Genomic DNA, 14,344 nt, shown 5'->3' on the forward strand with positions numbered 1-14,344 from the left:
ATCCTAATTAGTTGAGTGAGTTTAGAAAAAACACACAACCCCTCGGCTCTTGCGCGAGCCATTGTAATTGTACCGAGTGGAGCGAGAGTCTTGCGAGAACGTGACAACCACGTTTGTGTCACGGCCGCCACCGTGTATCAGAGTGAACAAGGCCCATGGCGTTTTTAGTCGGAAGCTCGATAGTGGAGACAGCGGGGAGCATTTGAGAGGAGTCAGAAACTAAAAGGGAAATGTGCCCTTGGGTCATTTCTATTATATTTTGGTGATTAAGTGACCAACACATAGTGAGTGAGTTATTATGTGCCAAACAAGAAAAAATGCAAATCATATGACAAGGTACGTTTCTAGACTTAGTATATTGTTTTGAGTACTAACATATTGTGTCTAAGTGCTAGAAACAGAGAAAAGAAAAGATCCAAAAGACTTGGCTCGGTGCAGCCAAATCTCTGCTCAGTCTAGCACACCGGACTATCCGGTGGTGCACCGGACAGTGTCCAGTGCGCCAGGCTAAACTTCGATGAACAGGCCGCTCTTGGGAAAATTTGGCGGCGTACGGCTATAATTCACCGGACTGTCCGGTGAGCCAACGGCCGCCAGCGCAACGGTCGGTCGCGCAATCCGTGGGCGACGCGTGGCCCGCGCCAATGGTCGGCAGGGGGCACCGGACTGTCCGGTGTGCACCGGACAGTGTCCGGTGCACCAACTGCCACGAATCTGTAACGGTCGGCTGTGCCAGAATTGGAAGGAGATCACGCGCCGGACATGAACAGTGGCTGTCCGGTGGTGCACCGGACTGTCCGGTGCGCCACCTGACAGAAGGCAAGGATAGCCTTCCTTGTTGGCCTCCAACGGCTCCTAGCTGCCTTGGGGCTATAAAAGGGACCCCTAGGCGCATGGAGGAGTCACCCAAGCACACTCTAAGCATTCCAAGACTTCTAGTCCTCACTTTCACGCAATCGTTCATCGTTCTTGAGATTGGAGCACTTTTCGAGTTGCAAACTCCCTGCGCGTGTTTTGTGTGCTCATCTTCTCACTTGTGTGCGTGTTTACTGTGTGGATTTAATTCTAGTGTGCGTTGCTCTTCCCAACCTTACTCCGTGCTTTCTTTGTGATCAATCTTGTAAGGGCGAGAGGCTCCAACTTGTGGAGATTCCTCGCAAATGGGAAGAAAACTATAAGAAAGAATACTGTGGTATTCAAGTTGATCATCGGATCACTTGAAAGGGGTTGAGTGCAACCCTCGTCCATTGGGACGCCACAACGTGGAGGTAGGCAAGTGTTATACTTGGCCGAACCACGGGATAAACCACTGTGTCACTTGTGTTGTCTTTCTCTGTGATTATTGTGTTTCGCAAGAGCTCGCTCTATAGCCACTTGGTTCTATTGCACTAACATCTTTATAACCAAGCTTGTGGCTATTTAGTATTGAATTTTACAGGATCACCTATTCACCCCCCCTCTAGGTGCTCTTAGAAGCGGAGCACCACTTGCGTGTGGAGATGGCCTACGACTCTCTACGGGGTTACTCGACTATGGTGCTTGGCCCTCGTGTGGGATTCCCTTTGCGTAGGGGCACCAACGAGGATTAGTCGAGACCTTGCGCGGTTCCGAATACCTCTGTAAAAATACCGGCGTCATCCACGAGAGTTTGCATCTTGAAAGTCGCCTAGAGTGGGGGTGAATAGGCGGATTCTGAAAATTATAAACTTAAGCACACACTACAAGCCGGGGTTAGCGTTAGAAATGAATTCAAGTCCGAAAGAGAGGGGAAAACTAATCAACCAAGAAATAAAGCGGATGAACATAGTGATTTGTTTTACCGAGGTTCGGTTCTAAAGAACCTAGTCCCCGTTGAGGTGGTCACAAAGACCGGGTCTCTTTCAACCGTTTCCCTCTCTCAAACGGTCACTTAGACCGAGTGAGCTTTCTCCTTAATCAAACGGGTCACTTAGACCCCACAAGGACCACCACACACTTGGTGTCTCTTGCTTTGATTACAATTCACTTGGGAACAAGAATGAGAAAGGAAGAAAGTGATCCAAGCAACAAGAGCACAAAGAACACGAACAAACTCTCTCTCAAGTCACTAAGTGGTTGGAGTGGATTTGGCACTTGGATAGGCTTTGATTCTTTTGATTTGTGTGTAGGAGTGAATGCACTAGCTCTTGTATTGAATGAGAACCTTGGAAAACTTGGATGCTTGGAGTGGTGGTGGTTGGGGGGTATTTATAGCCCTCAACCACCAAACAACCGTTGGGGCAGGCTGCTGTCGATGGGCGCACCGGACAGTGTCCGGTGCACCAGCCACGTCACCCAACCATTAGGGTTCTGGAGCAGTTGAACGTTGGAGGCTTTGTCCTCTAGTGGCACCGGACAGTCTGGTGCCGTACCGGACAGGCACTGTTCAGTGTCCGGTGCGCCTCTGACCTCTGTTCTGACTTCTGCCGTGCAATGTAGCACTGTCAGGGGCACTGTTGCAGTCGACCGTTGCGCTGGTAGCCGTTACTCCGCTGGTACACCTGACAGACCGGTGGCACACCAGATAGTCTGGTGAATTATAGCGGAGAGCGCCTGAAGAAACCCGAGAGTGGCCAGTTCAGCTCTGTACGGTCCTGGTGCATCGGACACTGTCAGGTGGCACACCGGACAGTTCGGTGCGCCAGACCAGGGTACACTCGGTTTCTTTGCTCCTTTGTATTTGAACCCTATCTTCAATATTTTATTGGTATGTGTTGAACCTTTATGCACCTGTAGAACATGTAATCTAGAGCAAACTAATTAGTCCAATATTTGTGTTGGGCATTCAACCACCAAAATTAATTATAGGAAAAGGTTAACCCTATTTCCCTTTCAATCTCCCCCTTTTTGGCGATTGATGCCAACACAGACCAAAGCAAATATATGAGTGCAGAAATGAACCCGTTTGCATAATGTAAGTGCATAAGTTACTTGGAATTAAACCAATTAATAATTTCACTAGATATGCATGGATTGCTTTCTTTTATTTAATATTTTGGAGCACATTTTCACCACTTGTTTTGTTTTTGCAAATCTTTTTGGAAAATCTTTTCAAAGTCTTTTGCAAATAGTCAAAGGTATATGAATAAGATTGCAAGAAGCATTTTCAAGATTTGAAATTTCTCCCCCTGTTTCAAATGCTTTTCCTTTGACTTAAACAAAACTCCCCCTGAATGAAATTCTCCTCTTAGTTTTCAAGAGGGTTTTAATGGATACCAATTTTGAAAATATACCTAATTGAAGAAATTGCTTATCACAATATACCAATTGAAAAACAAACTTTTGTGATAACCAAATAAATCTTCATTTCGAAAATTTTTGAAGTTGGTGGTGCGGTCCTTTTGCTTTGGGCTTAATATTTCTCCCCCTTTGGCATTAATCGCCAAAAACGGAGATTTCGAGAGCCCTTTTTTACTTTCTCCCCCTTTGGTATAAGTAAATATGAGTGAAAGATTATACCAATTTGGAGTGATGCGGAGTGACGGCGAAGGGTAAATGACACCGTTAGAGTGGAGTGGAAGCTTTGTCTTCGCCGAAGACTCCATTTCCCTTTCAATCTACGACTTAGCATAGAAATACACTTGAAAGCACATTAGTCGTAGTCATGAAAGAGATATGATCAAAGGTATATAAATGAGCTATGGGTGCAATGTTTCAATCAAAATTCCGAGAATCAAGAATATTTAGCTCATTCCTAAGTTTGCTAAAGGTTTTCTCATCTAATGGTTTGGTAAAGATATCGGCTAATTATTCTTTGGTGCTAACATAAGCAATCTCGATATCCCCCTTTGTTGGTGATCCCTCAAAAAGTGATACCGAATGTCTATGTGCTTAGTGCGGCTGTGTTCAACGGGATTATCCGCCATTCGGATTGCACTCTCATTGTCACATAGGAGAGGGACTTTGTTCAATTTATAGCCATACTCCCTAAGGGTTTGCCTCATCCAAAGTAATTGCGCACAGCAATGGCCTGCGACAATGTACTCGGCTTCGGCGGTAGAAAGAGCTACTGAGTTTTGTTTCTTTGAAGCCTGAGACACCAGGGATCTTCCCAGAAACTGACAAGTCCCTGATGTGCTCTTCCTATCAATTTTACACCCTGCTCAATCAGCATCTGAATATCCTATTAAATCAAAAGTGGATCCCTTGGGGATACCAAAGCCCAAACTTAGGAGTGTAAACTAAATATCTCATGATTCTTTTCACGACCCTAAGGTGAACTTCCTTAGGATCGGCTTAGAACCTTGCACACATGCATACTGAAAAGCATAATATCCGGTCGAGATGCACATAAATAGAGTAAAGATCCTATCATCGACCGGTATACCTTTTGATCTACAAATTTACCTCCCGTGTCGAGGTCGAGATGCCCATTTGTTCCCATGGGTGTCTTGATGGCCTTGGCATCCTTCATTCCAAACTTGTTAAGTATGTCTTGAATGTACTTTGTTTGGCTGATGAAGGTGTCGTCTTGGAGTTGCTTGACTTGAAATTGTAGGAAATACTTCAACTCCCCCATCATAGACATCTCGAATTTTTGTATCATGATCCTACTATACTCTTCACAAGTAGATTTGTTAGTAGACCCAAATATGATATCATCAACATAAATTTGGCATACAAACAAATCTTTTGCAATAGTTTTAGTAAAGAGTGTAGGATCGGCTTTTCCGACTTTGAAGACATTAGTGATAAGGAAATCTCGCAGGCATTCATACCATGCCCTTGGGGCTTTCTTGAGCCCATAAAGCACCTTTGAGAGTTTATACACATGGTTAGGGTACTCACTATCTTCAAAGCGGAGAGGTTGCTCAACATAGACCTCTTCCTTTATTGGTCCATTGAGGAAGGCACTTTTCACGTCCATTTGATAAAGCTTAAAGCCATGGTAAGTAACATAGGCAAGTAATATACAAATTGACTCAAGCCTAGCTGCGGGTGCATAAGTTTCATCAAAGTCCAAACCTTCGACTTGTGAATAACCTTTGGCCACAAGTCGGGCTTTGTTCCTTGTCACCACACCATGCTCATCTTGCTTGTTGCGGAATACCCACTTGGTACCTACAACATTTTGGTTAGGACGTGGAACTAAATATCATACCTCATTCCTCATGAAGTTGTTGAGCTCCTCTTGCATAGCCAGCACCCAATCTGAATCTCTTAGTGCATCCTCCACCCTGTATGGCTCAATAGAGGACACAAAAGAGTAATGTTCACAAAAATGAGCAACTCGAGATCTAGTGGTTACCCCCTTATGAATATCGCCAAGGATGGAGTTGACGGGGTGATCTCGTTGAATTGCTTGGTGGACTCTTGGGTGTGGCGGTCTTTGACCCTGAATTTCTTGCTCATCTTCCTTGTCTTGATCAACTTCATCTCCCCCTTGATCCTTGTCCTCTTCTTGAGGTGGCACATCCTCTTGATCTTCATCATCTTGAGCCTGATCCTCATCTTGGGTAGGTGGAGATGCCTGGTTGGAAGATGACGATTGATCTTGTGCTTGTGTGGGCTCTTTGGATTCCTTAGGACACACATCCCCAATGGACATGTTCCTTAGCGCGACGCACGGAGCCTCTTCATCATCTAGTTCATCAAGATCAACTTGCTCCATTTGGGAGCCATTAGTCTCATCAAACACAATGTCACAAGAAACCTCAACTAATCCAGTGGATTTGTTGAAGACTCTATATGCCCTTGTGTTTGAGTCATAACTAAGTAAAAAGCATTCTACAACCTTAGGAGCAATTTAGATTTTCTACCTCTTTTAACAAGAATAAAACATTTGCTACCAAAGACTCTAAAATATGATACATTGGGCTTTTTACTGGTAAGGAGTTTGTATGATGTCTTCTTGAGGATTCGGTGAAGGTAGAGTCGGTTGATGGAGTAGCAAGCAGTGTTGATTGCTTCTGCCCAAAACCGGTCCGGTGTCTTGTACTCATCAAGCATGGTTCTTGCCATGTCCAGTAGAGTTCTATTCTTCCTTTCCACTACACCATTTTGTTGAGGTGTGTAGGGAGAAGAGAACTCATGCTTGATTCCCTCATCCTCAAGAAATCCTTCTATTTGTGAGTTCTTGAACTCTGTCCCATTATTGCTTCTTATCTTTTTTATCCTTAATCCAAACTCGTTTTGAGCTCGTCTTAAGAATCCTTTTAAGGTCTCTTGGATTTGAGATTTTTCATGCAAAAAGAATACCCAAGTGAAGCGAGAATAATCATCCACAATCACAAGACAATACTTACTCCCGCCGATGCTTATGTAAGCGATCGGGCCGAATAAATCCATGTGGAGTAGTTCCAGTGGCATGTCTGTTGTTATTATGTTCTTGTGTGGATGATGTGCGCCAACTTGCTTTCCTGCTTGACATGCGCTACAAACCCTGTTTTTCTCAAAATGAACATTTGTTAGTCCTAAAATGTGCTCTCCCTTTAGAATTTTGTGAAGATTCTTCATCTCAACATGGGCTAGTCGGTGATGCCAGAGCCAACCCATATTAGTCTTAGCAATTAAGCAAGTGTCAAGTTCAGCTTTGTTAAAATCAACTAAGTATAGCTGACCCTCTAACACTCCCTTAAATGCTACTGAATCATCACTCCTTCTAAAGACAGTAACACCTATATCTGTAAAAAGACAGTTGTAGCCCATTTTGCATAATTGAGATACAGAAAGCAAATTGTAATCTAAAGAATCTACAATAAAAACATTGGAAATAGAATGGTCAGGTGATATAGCAATTTTACCAAGTCCTTTGACCAAACCTTGATTTCCATCCCCGAATGTGATAGCTCTTTGGGGATCTTCGTTTTTCTCGTAGGAGGAGAACATTCTCTTCTCCCCTGTCATGTGGTTTGTGCATCCGCTATCAATTATCCAACTTGAGCCCCCGGATGCATAAACCTGCAAAACAATTTAGGCCTTGTTCTTAGGTACCCAAACGGTCTTGGGTCCTTTGATATTAGAAACAAGCACCTTGGGTACCCAAACACAAGTCTTGGAGCCCTTGTGTTTGCCCCCAACATATTTGGCAACTACTTTGCCTGATTTGTTAGTTAAAACATATGATGCATCAAAAGTCTTAAATGAAATGTTAGCCTCATTTGATGCAGTAGGAGTTTTCTTTTTAGGCATTTTAATATGAGTAGAATGCCTAGAGCTAGAAGCCTCATTCTTATACATAAAAGCATGGTGAGAAACAGAATGAGATTTCTTAGCACGAATTCTCCTAATTTTGTGTTCAGGATAATCAGCAGGATATAAAATATAGCCCTCATTATACTGAACCATGGGAGCTTTGCCCTTAGCAAAGTTAGACAATTTCTTAGGGGCATTAAGCTTGACATTGCTTCCTTGTTGGAAACCAATGCCATCCTTAATGCCAGGGCGTCTCCCACTATAGAGCATGCTTCTAGCAAATTTAAACTTTTCATTTTCAATTTCATGCTCATTAATTTTAGCAGTTAATTGAGTTATATGATCATTTTGTTGTTTAATTAAAGCAAGGTGATCATTTATAGCATCAACATTAACATCTCTACATCTAGTACAAATAGTAACATGATCAACAATAGATGTAGAGGGTTTGCAAACATTTAATTCATATATCTTAGCATGTAATATGGTATTCTCATTTCTAAGACAGGAAATAGAATCATTGCAAACATTTAACTCTCTATCCTTAGAAATTAAACTAGCATTTTCAGTCCTTATGCTAGAAATTGATTCATTCAATTTATCAATCTTAGTAATCAAACTAGCATTTTCATTTCTAAGACTGGTAATTGAATCATGGCAAATGCTAAACTCCTCAGTCAAGTTTTCACATTTTTCTACTTCCTGAGCATAAGCATTTTTCAATTTAACATGCTTTTTGTTTTCTTTAATAAGGAATTCCTCTTGGCTATCCAAAAGTTCATCCTTCTCATGAATGGCTCCTATCAATTCATTTAATTTTTCTTTTTGTTGCATGTTAAGGTTGGCAAAAAGAGTAAGCAAGTCATCTTCATCTTCACTAGAACTACCCTCATCACTAGATGTAGTATACTTGGGGTGGTTCTAGATTATACCTTCTTCTTTTTGCCGTCCTTTGCCATGAAACACTTGTGGCCGACGTTGGGGAAGAGGAGGCCCTTGTTGATGGCGATGTTAGCGGCATCTTCATCGGAGGAGGAGTCGGTGGAGCTCTCATCAGAGTCCCATTCCGAACACACATGGGCATCGCCGCCCTTCTTCTTGTGGTATCTCTTCTTCTCCTTCTTCTTTCCCCTCTTGTCGTCGCCCCTGTCACTATCACTAGACATTGGACATTTAGCAATAAAATGACCGGGCTTACCACACTTGTAGCACACCCTCTTGGAGTGGAGTTTGTAGTCTTTCCCCCTCCTTTGCTTGAGGATTTGGCGGAAGCTCTTGATGATGAGCGCCATTTCCTCGTTGTCGAGCTTGGAGGCGTCGATGGGAAGCCTACTTGATGTAGACTCCTCTTTCTTCTCTTCCGTTGCTTTGAATGCGATGGGTTGCACCTCGGGTGTGGAGGTGTCGCCTTGCTCCAAGTTGACGATGTGTTTGGAGTCTTTGATCATTAGCTCAAAGCTCACAAACTTTCCAATTACCTCCTCAGGAGACATTAGCTTATATCTAGGATCACCACGTATTAATTGAACTTGAGTTGGATTACGAAATACGAGGGATCTAAGAATAACCTTGACCATTTCATGGTCATCCCATTTTGTGCTCCCGAGGTTGCGCACTTGGTTGACCAAGGTCTTGAGCCAGTTGTACATTGCTTGTGGCTCCTCTCCTTGGTTGAGGACGAATCGACCGAGCTCCCCCTCGATCGTCTCACGCTTGGTGATCTTGGTCACCTCATCTCCTTCGTGCGTGGTCTTAAGGACGTCCCAAATCTCCTTGGCACCCTTTAACCCTTGCACCTTATTATACTCCTCTCGACATAGAGAGGCGAGGAGTATAGTAGTTGCTTAGGAGTTAAAGTGTCGTATTTGGGCGACCTCGTCCGAGTCGTAGCCCTCGTCCCCCACCGTTGGTACATGCACTCCAAATTCAACAATGTCTCAAATGCTTGCGTGGAGTGAGGTTAGATGATGCCTCATTTTATCACTCCACATACAATAATATTCACCATCAAAATATGGTGGTTTGTCTAATGGAACGGAGAGTAAAGGAGCGCGCCTAGAAATACAGAGATAATGAAGTGGCATCTTACTATACTTCTTGCGCTCATGGCGCTTAGAAGTGACGGACACGGCGTCGGAGCTGGATGTGGAGGGCGACGAAGAGTCGGTCTCGTAGTAGACCACTTTCTTCATCTTTTTCTTCTTGTCGCCACTCCGATGTGACTTGGTGCGAGGAGGGGATCCCTCCTTGCCATTGGTGCCGAACTCCCTTGATAGAGCCTTCCCGTGGCTTGTGGCCTTCTCGCTGATGTCCATCTCCCTCTTGGTGGATCCTCCCGACATCACTTCGAGTTGTTAGACTCTAATGAAGCACCAGGCTCTGATATCAATTGAAAGTCGCCTAGAGGGGGGTGAATAGGCAGAATCTGAAAATTATAAACTTAAGCACACACTACAAGCCGGGGTTAGCATTAGAAATGAATTCGAGTCTGAAAGAGAGGGGAAAACAAATCGACCAAGAAATAAAGCGGATGAACATGGTGATTTGTTTTACCGAGGTTCGGTTCTAAAGAACCTAGTCCCCGTGGAGGTGGTCACAAAGACCGGGTCTCTTTCAACCCTTTCCCTCTCTCAAACGGTCACTTAGACCGAGTGAGCTTTCTCCTTAATCAAACGGGTCACTCACTACCGGAATTTGTGGCTTTGCCGAGTGCTCGGCTCTTTGCCAAGTGCTTTTTGTTGGGCACTTGACAAAGACGCCTTTGCCGAGTGCGGCACTCAGCAAAGTCCTGCTCTCGGTAACGATCGCGTTTACCGAGAGCAGGGCTCTCGGCATAGAAATACACTCGGCAAAGATATCTTTGCCGAGTGCCAAACACTCGGCGAAGGCGGCGCTCGGCAAAGGGTCGTCAGCAACCGTCTATAGCTGACATCCGTTTGCTTTTGCCGAGCGCCGAACGTTGGCACTCGGCAAAGAACCTTCTTTGCCGAGTGCCAAACAAGTGGCACTCGGCAAAGAACGCTTTGCCGAGTGCCATCCTAGAACACTCGGCAAAGTATATTTTATTTTTTTTTCTTTTCCCAACCAAACTTTTTGTGGTATGTTACTACACTATGTAGACCTACATGTACCATTTTGGCACAATTATAAAAGTGTTTTCTATAACTATTGGATTTAGTTCGTTTAATGGAATTTCCTCGGATAATTCAGATTTGAACTACAAGTCACTCGAAACATGGAAAACTGTGCATGCAAAAATGATATTCATGCTATTTAGCACAAGTTACGACCGGTTTCAGGAGCGGACCGAAAACTTTGAGCACCATGCTCACTAAACATGGTCGTGAACTTGCCATCCACCTGTTTAAAAATTGTATAAAACACAAACAAAATCAGAAAATCATAAAACTTGTCCACATGTCATGATATCATATGTAGAGGCTGTGATAAAAATTTGAGAATGTTTTGAGAAAGTTGTGAGGTAGTATGTGTAGAAACCTAAGAGAACTACACATGAAATCATAGAGTTTCAATGTAGTACTCTTAGGTTTCTACACATACTGCAACACAACTTTCTCGAAACATTCTCAAATTTTTTATCACAGCATCTATATATGATATCATGACATGTGGACAAGTTTTATGATTTTTTGACTTTGTTTGTGTTTTATACAATTTTTAAACAGGTGGATGGCAAGTTCACGGCCATGTTTAGTGAGCATGGTGCTCGAAGCTTTTGATCCACTCCTGAAATCGGTCGTAACTTGTGCTAAATAGCATGAATATCATTTTTTTATGCACGGTTTTCCATGTTTCGAGTGACTTGCAGTTCAAATCTGAATTATCCGAGGAAATTCCATTAAACGAACTAAATCCAATAGTTATAGAAAACACTTTTATAATTGTGCCAAAATGGTACATGTAGGTCTACATAGTGTAGTAACATACCACCAAAAGTTTGGTTGGGAAAAGGAAAAAAATTAAAATATACTTTGTCGAGTGCCCCAGGATGACACTCGGTAAAGAAGGCTTTGTCGAGTGCCTGCGTGTAGACACTCGGCAAAGTATATTTAAATAATCTTTGTCGAGTGTCACCCAGAGGACACTCGGCAAAGAAAGATTTGTCGAGTGCCGAATCGAGGGCACTCGGCAAAGTATATTTTAAAATTAAAAAAATTGCCGAGTGCCAGATCGCGGGCACTCGACAAAGAACTCGTACATAGCAACTTATGAGTTCTTTCTTTCTCACTCTCTCTCTCACGCTGATGCCGCCGCACCGCCGCTGCCCCTACGCCATCGCTGCTCCCTATGCCGTCGCGCCACCCTACGCCGTCGCCCCCGCCCAATGCCGCCGCTGCACCCTACGCCGCCGCGCCGCCGTACGTCGTTGCCCGCCTCGCCCAACGTCGTCGCGTCCCCAGGCCCGCCGCGCCCCCTACGCCGCCGCCACGCCCCTACGTCGCTGCCCGCACCGCCCCACGCCGCCGCCTCGCCCAACACCGTCGCGGCCGCCCGCCGCGCCCCTTCGCCGCCGTGCACCGTCCACGCCGAGCACCTGGGTACAAAATCATTTTGAGATTTTTGTTGCTAAATATTGTGAAATAGAGGTTTGCTTGTTGTGAAATAGAGTTAGGTATTTTTTATGTGTGATTGTGTATTGTGAAATAGAGGGGAAATAATTATTTTTAGTGGACACTTTGCATGCATTAGCTAAGTCTTCTAATTGCACAAAAGATGTTTATGTGGTTGTTGAGGCATTAATGTATATGTGTGGATGTCAGCCATCATGCTGCTACTTATATTTGCAGGCTTTGAAAGCCTCCTCGTGCAGGGGAGATGCTGCCGGATTTTTTTGTTGATAGGCTTTGGTTATATATGTTAGGATAGAGGACCGTGAGTGGATGTACACAGACCGTAGAGGAAGGAACGATGTCACCTCTGAATGGATTAGAAAGACCGATGATTTCGTGAAACAGGCATATGGCGAAGCTGCTAAAGGAGCGAGTCTAGTCCCATGCCCGTGCAGCAAATGTGCCAACCAGAAAAGAAAACCATAGAAGACCATGTAGAACATATTTGGAAGAATGGATTTACGTCGGACTATACTCGGTCGATATTCCATGGTGAAGCACATCGTACGAAAGAGGATGTGCTGACACAACGTGTCGAGGATTATGATGCCGATGCGGGGGTAGCGAATATGTTGAACGACTATCATGAGGCACAGTACGCCGGAGGATGTACGGATGACGAGCCAGAGCCGACTGCAAAGGCGTTCTACGACATGTTTGACACGGCACAGAAGCCCCTTCACAGCCTGTCGGTGTTTCGACCCTGGGGGGTCCCTGGACCGACGAGTAAATTGTCGCTGCGTGTCCTAGCCCAGATGGGTCAGCGCGAGACGGAACACAATGGGGAGCAAAAGAGGGAACCGCGGCTCATGTTTATCCTGCGCCCAGGGCGGATGCGCTTGCAGTAGGGGGTTACAAGCATTCGCGAGGGAGAGAGAGAGAGAGCGAGAGCCTGTGCGTCAGCCCGTTCTCCCGCGCGGTCACCTTCTCGTATGAGGGCCCAGGACCTTCCTTTTATAGATGTAAGGAGAGGGTCCAGGTGTACAACGGGGAGCATAGCAATGTGCTAACGTGTCTAGCGGAGAGGAGCCAGAGCCCTATGTACATGCCGACGTGGTTGTTGGAGAGGTGTTGGTGCCCTGTTCATGTGATGTCGTGGCCGTCGGAGGAGCGCTTGAGCCCTATAGGAGCACAGCTGTCGGAGCTGTCGGATCCTTGCCGACGTCTCCTTGCTTCCGTAGGGGGCTGAGAACCGCCGTCGTCATGGAGCACGCGGGGTGCCATCATTACTTGTTTACCGGGGCAAGCCAGATGGGACACCGGTCTTGTTCCCCGTAGCCTGAGCTAGCTAGGGGTAGGGTAATGATGTACCCCCTGCGGTGTGGTCGGTCCGAGCCCGAGGTCGGGCGAGGTGGTGACTCCTTCGAGGCCGAGGCTGAGTCCGAGCCCTGGGGTCGGGCGAGGCGGAGACCGTCGTCCGAGGTCGAGGTTGAGTCCGAGCCCTAGGGTCGGGCGAGGCGGAGTCCGTCGTCCGAGGTCGAGGTTGAGTCCAAGCCCTAGGGTTGGGCACGGCGGAGACCGTCTTCCGAGGCCGAGGCGGGGGCCGAGCCCTGGGGTCGGGCGAGGCGGAGACCGTCTTCCGAGGCCGAGGCGGGAGGCGAGCCCTGGGGTCGGGCGAGGCGGAGCTTCCTATGGCGCCTGAGGCTGGACTTGGCTGCTGTCAGCCTCACCCTGGCGAGTGGCACAGTAGTCAGGGCAGGGCAGGCGGCGCTGTTTTCCTGTTAGGTCAGTCAGTGGAGGGGCGAAGTGACTGCGGTCACTTCGGCCCTGTTGACTGAGGAACGTGCGTTAGGATAAGGTGTCAGACGATCCTTGCATTGAATGCTCCTGCGATACGGTCGGTTGGCGAGGCGATCTTGCCAAGGTTGCTTCTCCGCGAAGCCTGCCCGAGCTAGGCCTCGGGCGAGTCGAAGGTGCGCCCGTTACTTGAGGAGACCCTCGGGCGAGACGTGAATCCACCTGGGTCTGCTGTTCTTGCCCGAGGCTGGGCTCGGGCGAGGCGAGATCGTGTCCCTTGAGTGGGTGGAGCTTTGACCTGTATTGCGCCCATCAGGCCTTTGCAGCTTTGTGCTGATGGTGGTTACCAGCCGAGTTTAGGAGTCTTGGGGGTACCCCTAATTATGGTCCCCGACAGTAGCCCCCGAGCTTCAAAGGGAGTGTTGGTACTCGCTTGGAGGCTTTGTCGCACTTTTTTGCAAGGGGACCAGCCTTTCTCGGTTGCATTTAGTTCCGGTGGGTGCGCGCGAGCGCACCCGCCGGGTGTAGCCTCCGAGGCCTCGGAGGAGTAGTTTGACTCCTTCGAGGTCTTAGCGCGTTTCGCGACGTCTCAGTCGGTCTGGTTGTTCCCTCATGCGAACTGGTCGTAGCCCGGGTGCATGGTCAGGTTCCGAGTTCTCGGGTTGGTATGTTGATGCTGTCAACGGTTTGGCCGGAGCCGGGTTTGCGAGAGCAGCCCCCGAGCCTCGGCACAGAGCGAGAGGACGGTCAAGGACTCACTCGGCTTTTATCATACGCCCCTTCGTCGCCTTTCCGCAAGGAGGAGGGGGGAAAGCGCCATGTTG

Source organism: Zea mays, chromosome 3, assembly GCF_902167145.1.
Source record: "Zea mays cultivar B73 chromosome 3, Zm-B73-REFERENCE-NAM-5.0, whole genome shotgun sequence".
In the NCBI taxonomy this organism is placed as follows: Eukaryota; Viridiplantae; Streptophyta; class Magnoliopsida; order Poales; family Poaceae; genus Zea; species Zea mays.